Source organism: Trachemys scripta, chromosome 7 (genome assembly GCF_013100865.1).
Source record: "Trachemys scripta elegans isolate TJP31775 chromosome 7, CAS_Tse_1.0, whole genome shotgun sequence".
NCBI lineage: Eukaryota > Metazoa > Chordata > Testudines > Emydidae > Trachemys > Trachemys scripta.
Window position 1 is genome coordinate 126,554,303 of NC_048304.1, and position 18,903 is coordinate 126,573,205.

The window sequence follows — 18,903 nt, forward strand, 5'->3', positions numbered from 1 at the left end:
GAGAGACCCCCCTCCTTCCCAGCCCCAGCTCAGGGGCTGCTGTGGTGGGGGAGAGACCCCCCTCCTTCCCAGCCCCAGCTCAGGGGCTGCTGGGTGGGGGAGAGAGGGCACATCCATCGCATTAGAAAGGTAACACTACTGATATTAAAATATGAGTTGTGTGCTTTTATTTGTAGAACAAAAAAAATGTTAATTATTATTAAGTTTTTTTATATAGCACTTTTATCCAAAGCGCTTTACAACAGTTAGCTAACGGTACAAACAACATTTGGAAAAATCATTAAGTGGTCCACCGAGACCCTCAGCAATTTTCAAGTGGTCCACGAAAGAAAAAGTTTGAGAACCACAGTCCTGCAGGATGGGAGCCTGTGTCTTGGAAAGCAGAGACTCAGAGAAGGTAATCGCAGACAATCACCTCCACACGAACTCTCATTGCAGTGCAGTGGCAGAAAGAGCTAATGTTGTTCTTGGATATATAAAAGGTGACTTTCAAGTAGAAGTAGGAAGTGGTCTTACCTCGGTATACAGCATTTGTGAGACCACCACGAACATAGTGTGTCCAGTTCTGGGATCTGCACTTCAAGAAGAATGTGGAAATACTAGAGAGAGTTTAAAGGAGGGCCACAAAAGTGATCCGGGGCAGGAAAATAAGTCTCACACTGGGAAGCTAAAAGTACTAAACTTAATTCAGTTTATTGAAGAGATGGTTGAAAGGTGACTTGACCACAGTACAGAGGTACTTCCACATGGAAGAGAGATCTGATAGCAAGGGGCTTTTCAACCTTGCTGTCAAAGGCATAACAAGTTCCAATGGCCGGACGTTGAAGTTAGGCTAATACAGCCTTTAAATAAGATGCGAGTTCCTAGCAGTTAGCGTGAGTACACATTGGAACAGCTCACCAGGGAGGTGGTGGATTCACCATCACTTGGAGTCTTTAAAATGAGATTCAATTTTTTTAAACGGTTTATTTTAATCCATCATCTGCAAGAAACAAGCCTGTTTCTCAGTGAGAGCCTGACAATGTGAGGCCGGTGGCTCAGGAGGCTGCAGACCCACAATGGCTCTAAGTCAGGCAGATGGGGAGCAGCAATCCCCATATGCTCACGTTCACTCCGTGTTCCAGACCCCTGCTCTTGCTGTCCTGTGACTGTTGCAACCACTTTACTGAGCACATGCACACAGCACTGTGTTGGGTACCAGAGCGGCCCATGGACCTTTCTGTTACATTCAGAGCTGTGATTGGGGCCTGGGATGGAGAAAGATTTATTTTACGCTGCTTTTTTCTCTTCTTTCTTTTGTAAGTGGTGCAGGATCCCACGTGTCCCAAGGCAGAATTAACAGCACTGTCTGATCCTCCATGAACAGCGAGATACTGCTGCTTGCCTAGCCAGATGTTGGCTCTCTGATTGTTATTAACTACTGTGGATATTAGGGTATAAGGGCATGGTATCTATGCACATCATCGGAGACCCTGGGCAGAGAGCCTGCGGCGATCCTGCAAGCCCAAGAATGCTTGTAACTGCAAAAGCCGAGAGGCCCCAGTTCCTGAAATGAAGGAACAATCAGTCTCTCCCTCCCCCACCCCCGTAGCGGATTGTGCAGCCTGGAAGTGCGCATACTGGGGCTTTGTGCTCAGTGTGGAATCCCATGTTTTGTGTGTGTGCTGGCAGCGAGGAGATGGTTTGTTTCCGATGAAGTGATGTCATGGAGGTTACAGACAGGACTTCCCTGTGACCCAGCCAGGACATTCTGACAATCTCCCCATTCACTGCATCAGCACCAAGCAAATTCCTTCCATCTGGAGACATTCCCACTAAATCAGTCTCTGCTCCAACAGCACAGACAGCTCAGAACATTAGATAGCCGCCCCAGCTGCACTTCCCAGCTTGTTTACATGGAGCGAAGGGGACCTCAGATATACTGACCTTCTTCCCAGTCCCATGCAAAACATGAGTAATTGGACTTTGCACAAAAAAATCTAAGAGGTGCCAAGGGAAAAGGAACTATCCCCACCATTCAGCACTGAGCAGCTGCAGACCTGTTCTGCTACTACAGGCCATGAAGCCCTTTCGCGTCACCTACATGGAGAGTTAGGGGCTGTGGATCTGGCCAGTGCTCTGCACCCCCTCACCAGTCACTAAACTTTCCTGTGTGGAGTTCTCTTGTGTGGCCTCCCCTCCATGAGCCCTGGCCTACAGAGAAAGCACAATGATCCTGCTGGTTAGAGCTACCACACCTGAGGAAGGAGGGGGGCACTTGCCCTTAAAGCAGCTATTTCATTCTGACTCAACCTCCCCCCGTTCACATTGGATCACGAGATATTCCAAAGCAAACTGTGAAGAGTTATAAAGGGATCTCACAAAACTGGGTGACTGAATTTCACCTGCTATTTTGTTGCCCAATGTTGATAAATGCAAAGTAATGCACATTGTAAAACAATCCCAACTATACATATAAAATGATAGGGTTTAAATTAGCTGTTACCACTCAAGAGAGAGATCTTGGAGTCACTGTGGATAATTCTCTGAAAACAGACGCTCAATGTGCAATGGCAGTCAAAAAAGTTAACAGAATGTTGGGAATCATTAGGAAAGGGATAGATAAGACAGAGAATATCATATTGTCTCATATAAATCCATGGTACACCTACATCTTGAATACTGCATACAGATCTGGTCACCCCCATCTCAAAAAAAGATATATTGGAATTGGAAAAGGTTCAGAAAAGAGCAACAAAAATGATTAGGGGTATGAAACAGCTTCCATATGAGGAGAAATTAATAAAACTGGGGCTTTTCAGCTTGGAAAAGACACAACTAATGGGGGATATGATAGAGTCTATAAAATCATGACTGGTGTGGAGAAAGTAAAGAAGGAAGTGCTATTTACTCCTTCTCATAACAGAAGAACTAGGAGTCACCAAATGAAATTAATAGGCAGCAGTTTTACAACAAACAAAAGGAAGTATTTCTTCACACAATGCACACACAACCTGTGGAACTCTTCAGAGGATGTTGTGAAGGCCAAGACTGTAACAGGGTTCAAAAAAAACAAAAAAAACCTAGATACATTCCTGGAGGAGAGGTCCATCAACAGCTAGTAGCCAGGATGGGCAGGGATGGTGTTCCTAGCCTCTGTTTGCCAGAAGCTGGGAATGGGTGACGGGATGGATCACTTGATTACCTGTTCTGTTCATTTCCTCTGGGGCATCTGGCATTGGCCACTGTCGAAGACAGGATACTGACTTAGATGGACCTTTGGATTGACCCAATATATTTGTTCTTATTCCCAGCCAAAAAGGCCAGGAATTTCATTTTTCAATTAAATCTTAGACACTGCCGAAGCTGATAGTCCCATCAGGAAGTGCTGGCACAAGGAACTGCCACAGACCAGCGCAATCCAAACACTACTCCAATCCCAACAATGCATCCAATTGCAGCGGTCCCTGGCCCTGGCAATATGCAATCGCTGTGCCGTGATTAGACACTTCACTTCCTTCACCAACTCTCCCACCACTAAACATCCTCTCCTGCCTTAAAAAGATCCTGGTGCCACAAGTCACCTGCCAAACCTCAGCAATGCAGACTCTCCCCAGGGCCAGGCATTCCGGTACGTGCCATGCAAACGTGCTAAATAATAATGGGGCTCCCCACTCTCCCTCTTCCCATGAGTCTTTGCTTATTAAGAAATTCTCAGCTACCCAAAATGCCTCAGGCAACAAAATACAAAGAGCAAAAGCCTGTGCCGATGAGCACAGAGAAGGAGCTGCATGAGGAGAGCCTTAGAGAGATTTCTTCATGCACAGACAGTTTTCCTCTCAAGTTTCACTTCCCATCAGAACAGGAAACTGTAGCAAACTGGCTGCAGAACTACAAACAGGATGGGAGGCTGGCCCGGCCTGGGGAGAGCATGTCCTATGGGCAAAGTCACTTACTGTTCCAGCCAGTGTGCGGAGATGGGGGGAGGAGGGGCCCACATATTCTCTGGGCATAATTATAATTATCTCTGGCACTGTGCATGTGAAGAGGAGGATACATACCCTGGGCACAGCCATTGGGTTCATCTGTGCAGGGGGAAGGCATCATAAAGCACTTCCTATGCCTGTGGTTTCCAGTTACATTTCTGCTTTTCTTTGTTTTCATGGTTTGTGTGTCAGGCCCTTAGAAAGCTATGTGAGTTGCTCTCCCTCAACATGGATGGCAGGGACTCATTTTGGAGAGAACTCTAGAAACATCTGAGCTGCCACTAGTTCTAGCAAATAAAGCAAATGGCCACTTGTCGTTGGTATAGAACAGCAACCTCATTTCCATATGGTCTCCATTTCTGTATGTTCTGGGACAAACGGTTAAGGATGTATCAGAAGGAGCAGAGAGAGCAATGTCAGGTTGCATTAACAGAGGCACAGCATGCAAGTCACAGGAGGTGACAGTACTGCTCTACTTGGTGCTGGGTAGGCCTCAGCTGGAGAACTGTGTCCAATTTTGGTCACCAATGTATAGAAAGGATGTAGAGAAACTGGAAAGGAATAAAGGATCCAGAGGTGAGTGACAAAGATGATCGAAGGGATGGAATGCAAGCTATATGAGCAAAGGCTGAAGGAACCGGGTATGTTTAGTTTGGGGAAAGAGTAGATTAAGAGGGGGGACATGATAGCGGTTTTCAAATACTTGAGAGAACAAATTTTCTCTATCTGTGTGGCAAGAAAGGCTGCCATAAAAGAGAGCAGGACTAGAGGCAATAGGTTCAAAGTACAGCACAGCAGATTTAGATTAAATCTCAGGAACATAAGAAGGGTCATACTGGGTCAGACCAAAAGTCTGTCTAGCTCAGTATCCTGTCTTCTGACAGTGGCCAATGCCAGGTTCCCCAGAAGGAATGAACAGAACAGGTAATCATCAAGTGATCCATCCCCTGTCACCCATTCCCAGCTTCTGTCAAACAGAGGCTAGGGACACCATTCCTGCCCATCCTGGCTAATAGCCATGGATGGACCTATCATCAGAAAAAATCTTCCTAACTGTAAGAACAGTAGGACAATGGAACACAGGCACTGACTTTTCAAACTGCCGGAGGGTGCTGGACCTTGTCCTTGAAAAACACTGTATAGGGCAGCTCAGAGATAAGTGCCCTAAACTCAGAGACCCTTCAGGCAGACGTTATCACCACCAGGAATGACACCTTCCAGGAGAACAGAAGAAGGGAACAGGAAGCCAAGGGCTCAAAGGGAGCTCTCCTGAGCTGCATCAGCACTAGATTCAGGTTCCACGGAGAGACGGTAGGGAGAGACCCTACCTTGGGTTGAGGCCCAGCATGTGAACAGTTTCTATTTGGCCAGGTAGGTTGCTCTGGTGGAGGTCAATAGGACCTGCTGGACACAGACCGAGCACTTCTGCTCTTTGGCATACAACTACCAAGCTGTCAGGTGCAACGCTGCCAGGTTCGGGTGCAGGAGCCTGACATGGTTCTGGGATAGGAGATCTGGCCAGAAAGGCAGCTGCAGCGGGGCGGTCATTGACAGGTCCAGCGGCGTGCCGTGCCGAACCAATGTTGGCGAGGCCAAGCCGGGGCTATCGGGATCACTTTGCCCCTGTCCTGCTTGATCTTCATGAAGACTCTGTGGATCAATAGCAAGAAAGCGTAGATCAGAGCCCCCGACCACAGGAGTAAGAAGGCGTCTGACAAGGAGCCCCTGTCAATCCCCAGAACTGAGCAGAACATATGGCATTTCCTGTTCTGGCAAGTCGCAAACAAGACCACTTGGGGAGATCCCCACTTTCAGAAGATCACGCTGACCACCTCGGGGTGGATAGACCATTGGTGGCGAGACAAGAAGGTTCTGCTGAGGCCATCTGCTATATGCTCCTGGTCCTCAGGAGGTGCGCAGCCATGAGATGAATAGCATGCTGTGTACACAAAGTCCCAGAGCCGGAGAGCTTCCTGGCCAAGGGCTGATGACCTGGCTCCGCTCTGCTTGTTGATATAAAACATTGTGGCAGTATTGTCTGTCAGGACTTGAACCACCTTGCCCTTCAAGTGGGACCAAAAAGCCTGACAGATCAAGCGTACCACTCTGAGCTCCCTGACATTTATGTGGAGGGACGGTCGACCCATGACCAGCAGTCTTGTGTGCTGAACTCGCCCAGGTGGGCTCCAGCCTAGGTCTGAGGTGTCAGAAACCAGGGGCAGCAATGGGGATGGGGCAGTGAAGGAAACTCCCTCCAACACTGATCTGGGGTCACCATCATGCCAGTGATAACCAGATGTAGTCCAGCACCTTGACTACCAGGTCTAGGTTGTGCCTGTTCGGGATGTAGACCAATGCCAGACACGCCTGCAGTGGCCAGAGATGGAGCCAGGCATTACAGACCACATAAGTATAGGCTGCCATGTGGCCTAACAATCTCAGGCAAGTGCGGGTGGTGGTGAGCGGGTGGCCCCTTACACGGGAGATCACATCCGACATGGCTTGGAAAACGAGCCTCCGGAAGGAAGGCTCTGCCCCATATGGAGTCTTTCAAGTCGAGAGCGGTGTACCAGTCTCCCGGATCCAGGGAGGGAATGATGGAGGCCAGAAAAACCATGCGGAACTTCACCTTTTGAGATATTTGTTGAGTTGCCACAGGTCCAGAATGGGTTTTAGGCCCCCTTTTGCCTTTGGGATTAGGAAATAGCGGGAGTAGTATCCTTTCTCCCTCATTTCCCGAGGGATCTCCTCCACTGCCCCCAGCTGCAGGAGGTTGTTGACCTCCTGAACGAGGAGTCGCTCTTGAAAGGGTCCCTGAAGAGGGATGGGGAAGAGAGGGGGGCAAGAATTGCAGGGTGTAGCCCAGAGATACAATTTCTAGCACCCAATGGTCTGAGGTGACCCGCGATGAGGCTGAACGGTAGGGACAAAGACGGTTGAGGAAAGGATGAGACGGATCCGGGGAGCTGACTGGTGCGTACTCTCGACTGCACCCTCAAAACAAACGCTTCTGGCCCGCATGATGTTACGCTGTGCCGGGTTGTGTGGGTGAACTGGAGGAGGAAGGGCAGCAACGACTAAAACTGGTGTCCCTATCCCTTCTCCTTGCAGATCCCTGTTGAGACTGCCCAGGCCTTGGCAGCATGTGTGGCCAGAACTGCTTCCTCGCCAACTGAGGTGTATGCAACCCCAGTGAGTGGAGGGTGGCCCGAGTGTCCTTTAGTCTGTGCAGCCTCACATCAGTCTGCTCCGCAAAGAGTCCAACCCCATCAAACGGGAGATCCTGGATTGAGCACTGCATCTCCTGGGACAGGCCTGCAGTCTGAAGCCAGGAATTGCACCTCATGACCACTGCTGAGGTGACCATCCTGGCCACCGAATAGGCTGCATCCCACGCCATTTGGAGGGAACACTGAGTGCTGTAGTATCCTCCTCAGCAAGGGCCCCAAATTCTTGGGCCACATCCTGGGGCATGGAATCCTTGAACTTATGGAGGGAGTCCCATAAGTTGAAGTTGTATCTCCCCAAAAGAGCCCTGGTGGTTCATTACCCTGAACTGAAGACTAGCCATAGAATAAATTTTCCTTCCGAAAAGGTCCGGTCTCGTGGCCTCCTTATTTTTGGGGGTGGAACTGGATTGCCCTTGTCTGTCTCATTGGCCACAGAAACAACCAACGACCCCAGGGGCGGATGGGTGTACAAGTATTTGAACCCCTTGGCAGGGACGAAATACTTCTTTTTCACACTCTTGAGGTGGGCAGGATTGAGGACGGGGTTTGCCGGAGGGCTTTGGCAATATTTAGGACCTCTTCATGCACCAGAAGCACAACACGTGCAGGGGTCGATGCAGAGAGCACATTAAACAAGGTGTCCAATTGCTCTGCCATCTCCTCCACCTCTAGGCCTAAGTTAATAATCACCCCTCAGAGCAGGGCTTGGTGCTCCTTAAAATCGTTGGTGGGCTAATGCGAGAGGACCCACCACAGCCCCACCTGGGGGAGGGCCAGGGACATCATCTCCCATGGGGGAAAGGGGACTCGGGGCGGGTATCTGCTTTTCCATCCCAGTGTCTGATTGCGCTTTGCGCGCTGAGCCCGGTGCTGCCGCTGGTGCCATCTGATGCTTGTCTGAAGCGGTGACCAATGCTTGGTGCGAAGGGGGCATCGGCATAACCGGCATGCTCCAGGCACTCCAACAGGGCCATTGCACTGACCACTTGCCCTGCTGCCAGGATGGCATCGCGGAGGTGGACACAGCCTCAGGAGCCCAGTCGTGACAGTACTTTCTCAGTGAGGGGCTAAACTCCCTCACCGTGCCAGAGGAATCCTCCTCTGGAGGCCACAGTGGGGCCATCGATGCCTGAGTCTGGTGGCTAACCAACACCATGGGTGAACGGTGCCTTCAATAGGCGGATCGTTGGTGCTGGGAGTAGGGGGAGCAGCACAGTGTTGGGAAACGTTCCCGTGGTCTAGGTGACGGCGATCAACGTCATGGAGAGGGTCAGCAGGAGGATGACCGGCACCTTTCTTTGGGCGAGTCTCGTCAAGAACGGCGAAGACCAGGATCATGGTGCCGGCAGCGGCACAGGAGGCAGCGAACAGGGCTGCTAACAGGGGAGTTTGAGTGGGAGTTTGCAGGGGGAGGTGGAAGGGGAGGCAGGAGGGCGCGGTGTCCCGTGTGCTCTGTTTCCCCAGGTGCAGTGGGCAGAGACTACAGCAGCCATGAGCCAAGCAGCGGGGGACACAATGCAGATGATTGCCTGTGGAAGCTGCGGTATGTACGTGGTCCTAGCGGGGGTGCCTGAACAGAGGTATGTCTGTATGAAGTGCCGCCTAATAGAGCTGCTGGAAGAAAAGATCAGAGGGTTGGAGATGCAGGTAGATACCCTGGTGGAGGTTAGAAGGGAGTTTGAGCAGCTGATGGAGGAAAGGCAAGGAGGGGCTGAAGGGGAATGCTCAGGGGTGCAGGTGGAAGCAGGGGCTAAGGTCTGTGAGGGGGGAATATCTGAGGGAGAACAAGGGCAGTGGAAGCATGTGACCGTGAGAAGCAGGCCAAGGAAAAGGAGGGCTAGTGAAGGGGAAATAGAACTCAGGAACAGGTTTGGGTGTTTGGATAACGAGGAGAGGGTGCAGCAGGTGGTAACTGAAGGTGGGAGGGTGAGGAAGAAGAGAAGAGCAGCTAGTCCAATAGAGAGAGGGGAGAAGTTGATGGAGACAGCACCAAATCTGGGCCCCGGGAGGATACAGAATGGCACAAGGGAAAATAGGAACAGACAAGAGTTGTGACTAGAGGGAACAGGGGATAGCTTAGTAGATCACACTGTCACCAGGCAAAGACAGGTTTATGTGATTGGGGACTTCTTACTGAGGAGGTTAGACAGGCCTGTGACCAGGGCAGACCCTGAGAACAGAAGGGTGTGCTGTCTACCGGGCGGTAAGATAGGGGATGTGGACCTGCGGTTGAAAAGGATCCTAAAAGGTGCAGGTAAGAACCCCTTGATCATCCTTCACGTAGGAACAAATGACACGGCTAGGTTCTCGTTAGAGAGAATCAAGGGAGATTATGCCAGACTAGGGAAGACGCTCAAGGAAATCGAGGCTCAGATCATCTTCAGTGGGATTCTGCCTGTTCCTAGAGAAGGGCAGCAAAGGGCTGACAGGATTGTGAGGATAAATAGTTGGGTAAGGGAGTGCTGCTATAAGGAGGGCTTTGGGATGTATGGCCACTGGGAGGCTTTCGGGGACAGACAGCTGTTCTCACGGGATGGACTTCACCTGAGTAGGGAAAGAAATAGACTTCTGTGAGGGAGGCTGGCTCATCTCATCAAAAGAGCTTTAAACTAGGAATTTGGGGGAGACGGTTGGAAGATGTCCAGTTAATCTCCACGCCAGATTCCAACATTGAAAAGGAGGGTGATGAGATAAGAACAGATATAGCTAGGGGGAAGGTATTGGACCTAAGAAGGGGGTGGGGGGATGGACAGTACGGGGTCCATACCAAATTGCATAACTAATGGGAGAGAGGCTAAACAGCATACATTAAGATGTTTATACACCAATGCGAGAAGCCTAAGTAACAAAATGGAGGAATTGGAGCTCCTGGTCCGAGAAATGAAACCGGATATCGTAGGAATAACCGAAACATGGTGGAACGGTAGTCACGACTGGAGTACAGGTATGGAAGGGTATGTGCTGTTTAGGAACGACCGGAACAAAGGTAAAGGTGGGGCAGTAGCATTGTATGTCAATAAGGAGGTAAACTGTAAAGAAATAATAACTGATGGAATGGATAAGACGGAGTCTGTCTGGGCAATACTCACACTGGGTAAAAGAACTACTAGAGCCTCCCCTGGGATAGTGCTTGGGGTGTGCTATAGACTGCCGGGATCAACCCTGGATATGGATAAAGAACTATTTAATGTTTTTAGAGAAGTAAATACTAATAGGAACTGTGTAATCATGGGAGACTTTAAGTTCCCGGATATAGATTGGGGAACAAATGCTAGTAACAATAATAGGGCTCAGATGTTCCTAGACGTGCTAGCTGATGAATTCCTTCATCAAGTAGTAGCTGAACCGACGAGGGGGGATGCCATTTTAGATTTGGTTTTGGTGAGTAGTGAGGACCTCGTTGAGGAAATGGTTGTAGGAGACAACCTTGGCTCAAGTGATCATGAGCTAATTCGGTTTAAACTAAATGGAAGGATTAACAGAATTAAATCGGAGACTAGGGTTTACAATTTCAAAAAGGCTAATTTTAATAAACTAAGGGGACTGGTTAGGGAAGTGGATTGGGCTAACATATTTATGGATCTAAAGGCGGATGGCGCCTGGGATTATTTCAAGTTGAAGTTGCAGGAGCTGTCAGAGGCCTATATCCCGAGGAAGGGAAAACGGTTAGTAGGCAAGAGATTCAGACCGAGCTGGATGAGCGAGCGTCTCACAGGGGTGATTAAGAAAAAACAGAAAGCGTACAAAGAGTGGAAGAGGGGAGGGATCAGCAAGGAAACCTACCTTATTGAGGTCAGAGCATGTAGAGATGGAGTGAGAAAGGCCAAAAGCCGTGTGGAGTTGGACCTTGCGAGGGGAATTAAAACCAGTAGTAAGAGGTTTTATAGCCATATAAATAGAAAGAAAACAAAGAAAGAAGAAGTGGGACCGCTGAAGATTGTAGCTGGAGTGGAGATTAAGGATAATCTAGGCATGGCACAATAGCTAAATGAATATTTTGCATTGGTCTTTAATGAGGCTAATGAAGGGCTTAGGAATAGTGGCAGCGTGACAGAGGGGAATAAAGGAGGGGGGATTGACATTACCGTATCCGAGGTAGAAGCCAAACTTGAACATCTTAATGGGACTAAATCGGGTGGACCGGACGATCTTCATCTGAGAATATTGAAGGAACTGGCGCAAGAAATTGCAAGCCCATTAGCGATAATTTTTAATGAATCTATAAACTCAGGGGTGGTACCATTGGACTGGAGAATAGCTAATGTGGTTCCTATTTTCAAGGAAGGAAAAAAAAAAGTGACCCGGGTAACTACAGGCCTGTTAGTTTAACACCTGTAGTATGCAAGGTCTTGGAAAAAATTTTGAAGGAGAAAGTAGTTAAGGACCTTGAGGTCAATGGCAATTGCGACAAATTATAACACGGTTTTACGAAAGGCAGATCGTGCCAAACCAACCTGATCTCCTTCTTTGAGAAAGTAACAGACTTTTTAGATAAGGGAAATGCGGTGGATCTAATATACCTCGATTTCAGTAAAGCGTTTGATACAGTACCGCACGAGGAATTATTGGTTAAATTGGAAAAGATGGGGATCAATATGAGAATCCAGAGGTGGATAAAGAACTGGTTAAAGGGGAGACTGCAGCGGGTCGTGCTGAACGGTGAACTGTCAGGTTGGAGGGAGGTCACCAGTGGAGTTCCTCAAGGTTAGGTTTTGGGTCCAATTTTATTTAATCTATTTATTACTGACCTCGGAACCAAATGTAGGAGTGGGCTGATAAAGTTTGCGGATGACACGAACTTGGGGGGTATTGCTAATTCGGAGAAGGATCGGGATATCCTGCAGGGAGACTTGGATGACCTTGTAAACTGGAGTAATAGTAATAGGATGAAATTTAATAGTGAAAAGTGTAAGGTGATGCATTTAGGGATAAATAACAAGAATTTTAGTTATAAGCTGGGACGCATCGGTTGGAAGTAACGGAGGAGGAGAAGGACCTCAGAGTCCTGGTTGACCGCAGGATGACTATGAGTCGGCAATGTGACGTGGCCGTGAAAAAAGCTAATGCGGTCTTGGGATGCATTAGGCGAGGTATATCTAGTAGGGATAAGGAGGTGCTGCTTCCGTTATACAAGGCACTGGTGAGACCTCATTTGGAGTACTGTGTGCAGTTCTGGTCTCCCATGTTTAAAAAGGATGAACTCAAACTGGAACGGGTACAGAGAGGGCCACTAGGATGATCAGAGGAATGGAAAACCTGTCGTATGAAAGGAGACTTGAGGAGCTCGGGTTGTTTAGCCTGACCAAACGAAGGCTGAGGGGGGATATGATTGCTCTCTTTAAATATATCAGAGGGATAAATACCAGGGAGGGGGAGGAATTATTTCAGCTCAGTACTAATGTGGACACGAGAACGAATGGATATAAACTGGCTGTGGGGAAGTTTAGGCTTGAAATTAGACGAAGGTTTCTAACCATCAGAGGGGTGAAATTTTGGAACAGCCTTCCGAGGGAAACAGTGGGGGTGAAAGACCTCTCTGGCTTTAAGATTAAGCTAGATAAGTTTATGGAGGGAATGGTTTGATGGGATAACGTGATTGTAGTCAATTGGTCAACAACGTGGCATCGCTGGTAAATAGTATCAATGGTCAATGAGGGTCTGGCTGGAGAAACTTGTCTGCATGCTCGGGGTTCTACTGATCGCCATATTTGGGGTCGGGAAGGAATTTTCCTCCAGGGTAGATTGGCAGAGGCCCTGGAGGTCTTTTGCCTTCCTCCACAGCATGGGGCGGGGGTCGCTAGCTGGGGGATACTCTGCGACTTGAAGTCTTTAAATCACAGGATTTGGGGACTTCAACAGCCGAGTTAAGGGAAAGGGGTGGGTCAGCTTTTGTGGCCTGCATCATGCGGGAGGTCAGACTAGATGATCATAATGGTCCCTTCTGACCTTAAAGTCTATGAGTCTATGATCTGAAGCGGTGAACTGGTGATCTGAGTTGACGCGGTGATCTGGGGCGGGGCGACAAAGAGCTCTGCCTCGGCTCTGGAGACTGGCAGTGTTCACTCGCCTTCTGGGAGGCTTTCACGGCTGGCTTGCCCTCATAGGGAGCCTATGCCGGGTTCATCGGAGCATGCAGTACCGGTTGCACTGGGACAGTCCTTTGCTTTCTGAGCACCGGGCGGGGCTGAGAAGACGTTGGCCCACCATGAGTCTGGGTCCCCTACCACTCCCTGAAGTCAGTGGTGGATCCCTTTGGAGGTGAGGGGTAGAAGGTCCCCTAGGGGATGTATCCCCATGCAGTTCCAGGGTGGGCAGGCGGCCTGAATATGGTCCTTTACCCAATGCCCCTTGGTCCTTCTTGCTCGGTGCCAGGTCACACTTTTTCGACTTCTTGGGCACTGGCAAAGGGGATCGGTGCTGGGTAGAGCCCGATGCTGGGGGTGCACTGGCAGTCAAGTCCAGCCGGGACTGCTCCGAGGCCGGGTGGAGAGCAGCCTCCATGAGGAGAGCCCTCAAATGGATGTTGCGGTCTTTTTGTGACCTGGGATGAAAGGTCTTACAGATGCGACACTTCTCTTTTACATGTGATTCCCCCAAGCACTTCAGACAGCTGTCCTGGGGGGGTCACTAACAGGCATAGGCCTGTTACAGTCAGCCCAGGGCTTAAAACCCAGAAACTGGGGCATGCCACCCCGCCTGGGGCAAAATCCATGCCCCTAATTTACTAACTACAGTACGTAACTACTTCACTAGCTAACTACTGTAAACAAACTATTTAAAGCTCTAATACATGAAGTGAAAAAGGAAACAGCTGACCACTTGCTAGGCAAGGGAGAGAGGTGCTCGGACCAACCACCATGGGCGATAAGAAGGAACTGAGAGGGCATAGGGCTGGCAGCGCCTGATATACCCGACGCATGAGTGTGGCACTTCAGAGGGTGCCACAGCCGACCCTACGGATACCGCTAAGGCAAAAATCTGAAAACTGTGCACATGGGCGCACACACACCTAGAATGGAATCGACATGGGCAAGCACTTGAAGAGCCACCACTGGTTTAGACACAACAAATCCTGCATCGTGGCAAGGGGGTTATACTAGATGACGCTTGCAGTCCTTTCTAACCTTATGGTTCTATGATTCTACTTCCCTATCACAGAATATAGCTGCCTTCTGCCTCCCTCTGAGGGTTGCATCTGTGTTCATTACTCTTTAGAGCCTAAACCTGACCTCTCAGAGGTCAGCTTCACAGTCAGAAGTTCCTAGAATTGTGGAGAAGAGCTCAGCTGACAGCGCTCAGCATGAATACCATGCTCTGTTCCTTGTGCTGATTCCATTTCCACTACAAATAACAGGAAACAAGTTATGTTCTTGTATTTTTAATAAGAACTAGTGGGAAGAGCCAGGCACAAAAGCCCATTGTAGGGCTGTAGAACCAGGGAACTATAGAATCACAGAAGATTAGGATTGGAAGAGACCTCAGGAGGTCATCTAGTCCAACCTCCTGCTCAAAGCAGGACCAATCCCCAACTAAATCATCCCAGCCAGGGCTTTGTCAAGCCAGGCCTTAAAAACCTCTAAGGATGGAGATTCCACCACCTCCCTAGATAACCCATTCCAGTGTTTCACCACCCTCCTAGTGAAATAGTGTTTCCTAATATCCAACCTAGACCTCCCCCACTGCAACTTGAGACCATTGCCCCTTGTTCTGTCATCCGCCACTACTGAGAACAGCCGAGCTCCATCCTCTTTGGAAACCCCCCTGTCTGGTAGTTGAAGGCTGCTATCAAATCCCCCCCTCATTTTTCTCTTCTGCAGACTAAATAAGCCCAGTTCCCTCAGCCTCTCCTCATAAGTCATGTGCCCCAGCCCCCTGATCATTTTCATTGGACTCTCTCCAATTTTTCCACATCCTTTCTGTAGTGGGGGGGACCCAAAAGTGGACGCAGTACTCCAGATGTGGCCTGACCAGTGCCAAATAGAGGGGAATAATCACTTCCCTTGATCTGCTGGCAGTGCTCCTACTAATGCAGCCCAATATGCCGTTAGCCTTCTTGGCAACAAGGGTACACTGCTGACCCATCCAGCTTCTCATCCACTGTAATCCCCAGGTCCTTTTCTGCAGCACTGCTGCTTAGCCAGTCAGTCCCCAGCCTGAAGCAGTGCATGGGATTCTTCCGTCCTAAGTGCAGGACTCTGCACTTGTCCTTGTTGAACCTCATCAGATTTCTTTTGGCCCAATCCTCCAATTTGTCTAGGTCACTCTGGACTCTATTCCTACCCTCCAGCGTATCTACCTCTCCCCGCAGCTTAGTGTCATCTGCGAACTTGCTGAGGGTGCAATCCATCCCCTGGTCCAGATTATTAATAAAGATGTTGAACAAAACCAGCCCCAGGACCGACCCCTGTGGCACTCTGCTTGATACCGGTGTGACATCATTGACATGAACTGTGACCATATAGATCATTGTTGCAACCAGGGTCCTATGGTTGCACCAGTTCTTGTACGGAGGAGGTCAAGTCGGGTGTCTATGGAAAGGTTGTAGTTTCCTCTGGTTATGATTATGGTGTCTGTATGGATGTATGTATCATTTTTGTATTTGAAGTTATGAATATTGGCTATGTACTTGTATCTCAATATGTTTGATTCTAAGGAGCCTCAGTGAAGCCTTTGGTCAGCTTCTTGAGAATGGGCATTTACTGAGAATAGTCCTGTCAAGAAACACTTAACTGACAATGGACTTTGGGAGATGCCAATCCACAGCTGAGCTTTTCCGGGAACGTTCAAACTAATATATAAACAATGGCGTCAGCCTGCAAAAAGCTAAATCATTCATGGACATGTGACTTGCCCAGGTGGCTACAAACTCCATCTTGTTGCTGTGACTTTGCACAGAAGAACAAAAGGGTTTCCACTCACAAGAGAGAATATAAAAGGCCCTGGAAGCCTCTCCATTTTGTCTTCAACTGTCTTAAGAGATGGCCTCTCCATCCCAAAGAGATGCCTGAAAGAAATTGGAACAAAGGACAGTAACTATTGGGGTGTAAGTGATTGCTGGACCCAGACTAGGAAGGAGTCCAGTCTGTGAAAGAAGCTTATTGGAACATCTCTGTGGGTGAGATTTCATCTGTAATCAGTTTCTTAATGTATTAGGCTTAGATTTGGGTGTTTTGTTTTACATTGCTTGGTAACTTACTTTGTTCTGTCTGTTATTACTTGAAACAACTTAAAGCCTACTTTTTATACTTAATAAAAATCACTTTTTGCTTATTAATTAACCCGGAGTAAGTAATTAATACCTGGGGGAGCAAACAGCTGTGCATCTCTCTCTATCAGTGTTATAGAGGGCGGACAATTTATGAGTTTACCCTGTATACGCTTTATACAGAGTAAAACGGATTTATTTGGGGTTTGGATCCCATTGGGAGTTGGGTGTCTGGGTGCTAGAGGCAGGAGCACTTGCTAAGCCGTTTTCAGTTAAGTCTGCAGCTTTGGGGCATGTGGTTCAGACCCTGGGTCTGTGTTGGAGCAGACTGGCGTGTCTGGCTTGACAAGGCAGGGTTCTGGAGACTCAAACTGGCAGAGAAATCGGGCTCAGAGGTAGTCTCAGCACATCAGGTGACAGTCCCAAGGGGGTTTCTGTGACTGAACCCGTCACAACCGGCTGCCAACTAAACATCAAACCGTTGATCACACTACCTGTTGAGCCAAACAATCTAGCCAACTGTCTATCCACCTTATAGTCTATTCATCCAATCCATACTTTTTTAACCTGCTGGCAAGAATACTGTGGGAGACCCTATCAAAAGCTTTGCTAAAGTCAAGCTATATCATGTCCACTGCTTTCCCCATATCCACAGAGCCAGTTATCTCATCATAGAAGGCAATCAGTTTGGTCAGGCATGACTTGCCTTTGGTGAATCCATGTTGACTGTTCCTGATCACCTTTCTCTCCTCCAAGTGCTTCAAAATGGATTCCTTGAGTACTTGCTCCATGATTTTTCCAGGGACTGAGGTGAGGCTGACCGGTCTGTAGTTCCCTGGGTTCTCCTCCTTCCATTTTTTAAAAGATGGCACTATATTTGCCTTTTTCCAATCCTCAGTACCTCCCCCAATCGCCACGAGTTTTCAAAGATAATGGCCAATGGCTCTGCAATCACATCAGCCATTTCCCTCAGCACCCTTGGATGCATTAGAGCTGGACCCATGGACTTGTGCATGTCCAGCTTTTCTAAATAATCCTTAACCTGTCCTTTTACCACGGAGGGCTGCTCACCTCCTCCCTATACTGTAAAAAGAACAGGAGTACTTGTGGCACCTTAGTGCCCAAGACAGCAGTATGGGAGCTGACCTTGTCTGTGAAGACCAAAGCAAAAAAAATCTGAGTGGGAAGGAAAGATCTACATCATAGAAACTTGGAAGATGATGTGAAAGCAGATTTTGGGAAACAGTAACAAAATAATGTAAAATGTTTAACTTAAAAAAGTCTTTCCATCTTCATGAATAGAGTCTAGGAGCAAGGGTTGGGGGATGGGGTGGGCAGGGTCATCTGCAAGTGAAGGAGATCAGTTGGGGATGTTCCCTGGATGGCATGTCCTTCTGAAGGGTGTTATGAGTCTCTTAAGTACATGCTACACACTATGGTAATGGACACTATAGAAAATCCCAAATTACAGAGAGAGTTTGGTTCAAGAAGTCAAACCCCAGATACACGAGGCACATAGATTGAGAGGCTGAAGTCTGGCCTTCAGTGTAACAGGTGCTTTACATAAAACAAACAACCAACAACAAACAATGCACAACTAAGGCATGGCCCCAAAGAGCAGCAGAGACAAAAAACAAAACAAAAGAAAAAAAGCATATACAGAACAAAAACGAGTCTGGTGGCACCTTAAAAGACTAAGATTTATTTGGGCATAAGCTTTCATGGGTAAAAACCCCCACTTCTTCAGATGCATGGAGTGAAAATTACAGATGCAGGCATAAATATACTGACACATGAAGAGAAGGGAGTTACCTTACATGTGGAGAACCAGTGTTAGCAAGGCCAATTCAGTCAGGGTGGATGGGGTCCACTCCCAATAACTGATGAGGAGGTGTCAATACCAAGAGCCAATGTCTCTTGGATACAGACTAACACGGCTACCCCTCTGATACATATACAGCACAGTACTTTGTTAAACAAACTACTAAAAAAATAAAAGTTTAAAATAAAAAAGATTTGACAAGGAAAGAAATTGTTCTGTTCTTGTTTCATTTAATGGTTAAAAGCAGCATTTTTCTTCTGCATAATAAAGTTTCAAAGCTGTATTAAGTCAAAGTTCAGTTGTAAACTTTTGAAAGAACAATCAATGTTTTGTTCAGTTATGAACAACCTCCATTCTAGGGTGACCAGACGTCCTGATTTTATCGGGACTGTCCCGATATTTCCTTGTTTGTCCCGCGTCCCGACCGACATGCGGTCGGGACATGGACAAACAAGGAAATGCCCCGGAGCCTGGGGCCCAAAAGGGCCGCCCCCCCCCCCCCCCCGACTCCGCTCCCTCCTCCCCCGATTGGCTCCCTCCCCGAATCCCCGCCTCTTCCCTGGGCTCACCATTCCCCCTCCCTCCACAAGCGCTGGAAGGAGGCCCGGGAGACTCAGAGGGAGCGCCGGGCCGGGGTGAGTAAGAGTCCAGCCTGGCCCCGAGCAGGCAGGACTCAGTTGG

General features: G+C 48.5%; 1 protein-coding gene across 4 annotated transcripts in view; it reads right to left on the minus strand.

Moving 5' to 3' along the window:
* ENTPD1 (ectonucleoside triphosphate diphosphohydrolase 1) overlaps positions 1-18,903 on the minus strand; it is a 100,370-nt gene that overhangs the window by 30,365 nt on the left and 51,102 nt on the right. The window lies entirely within an intron of this gene.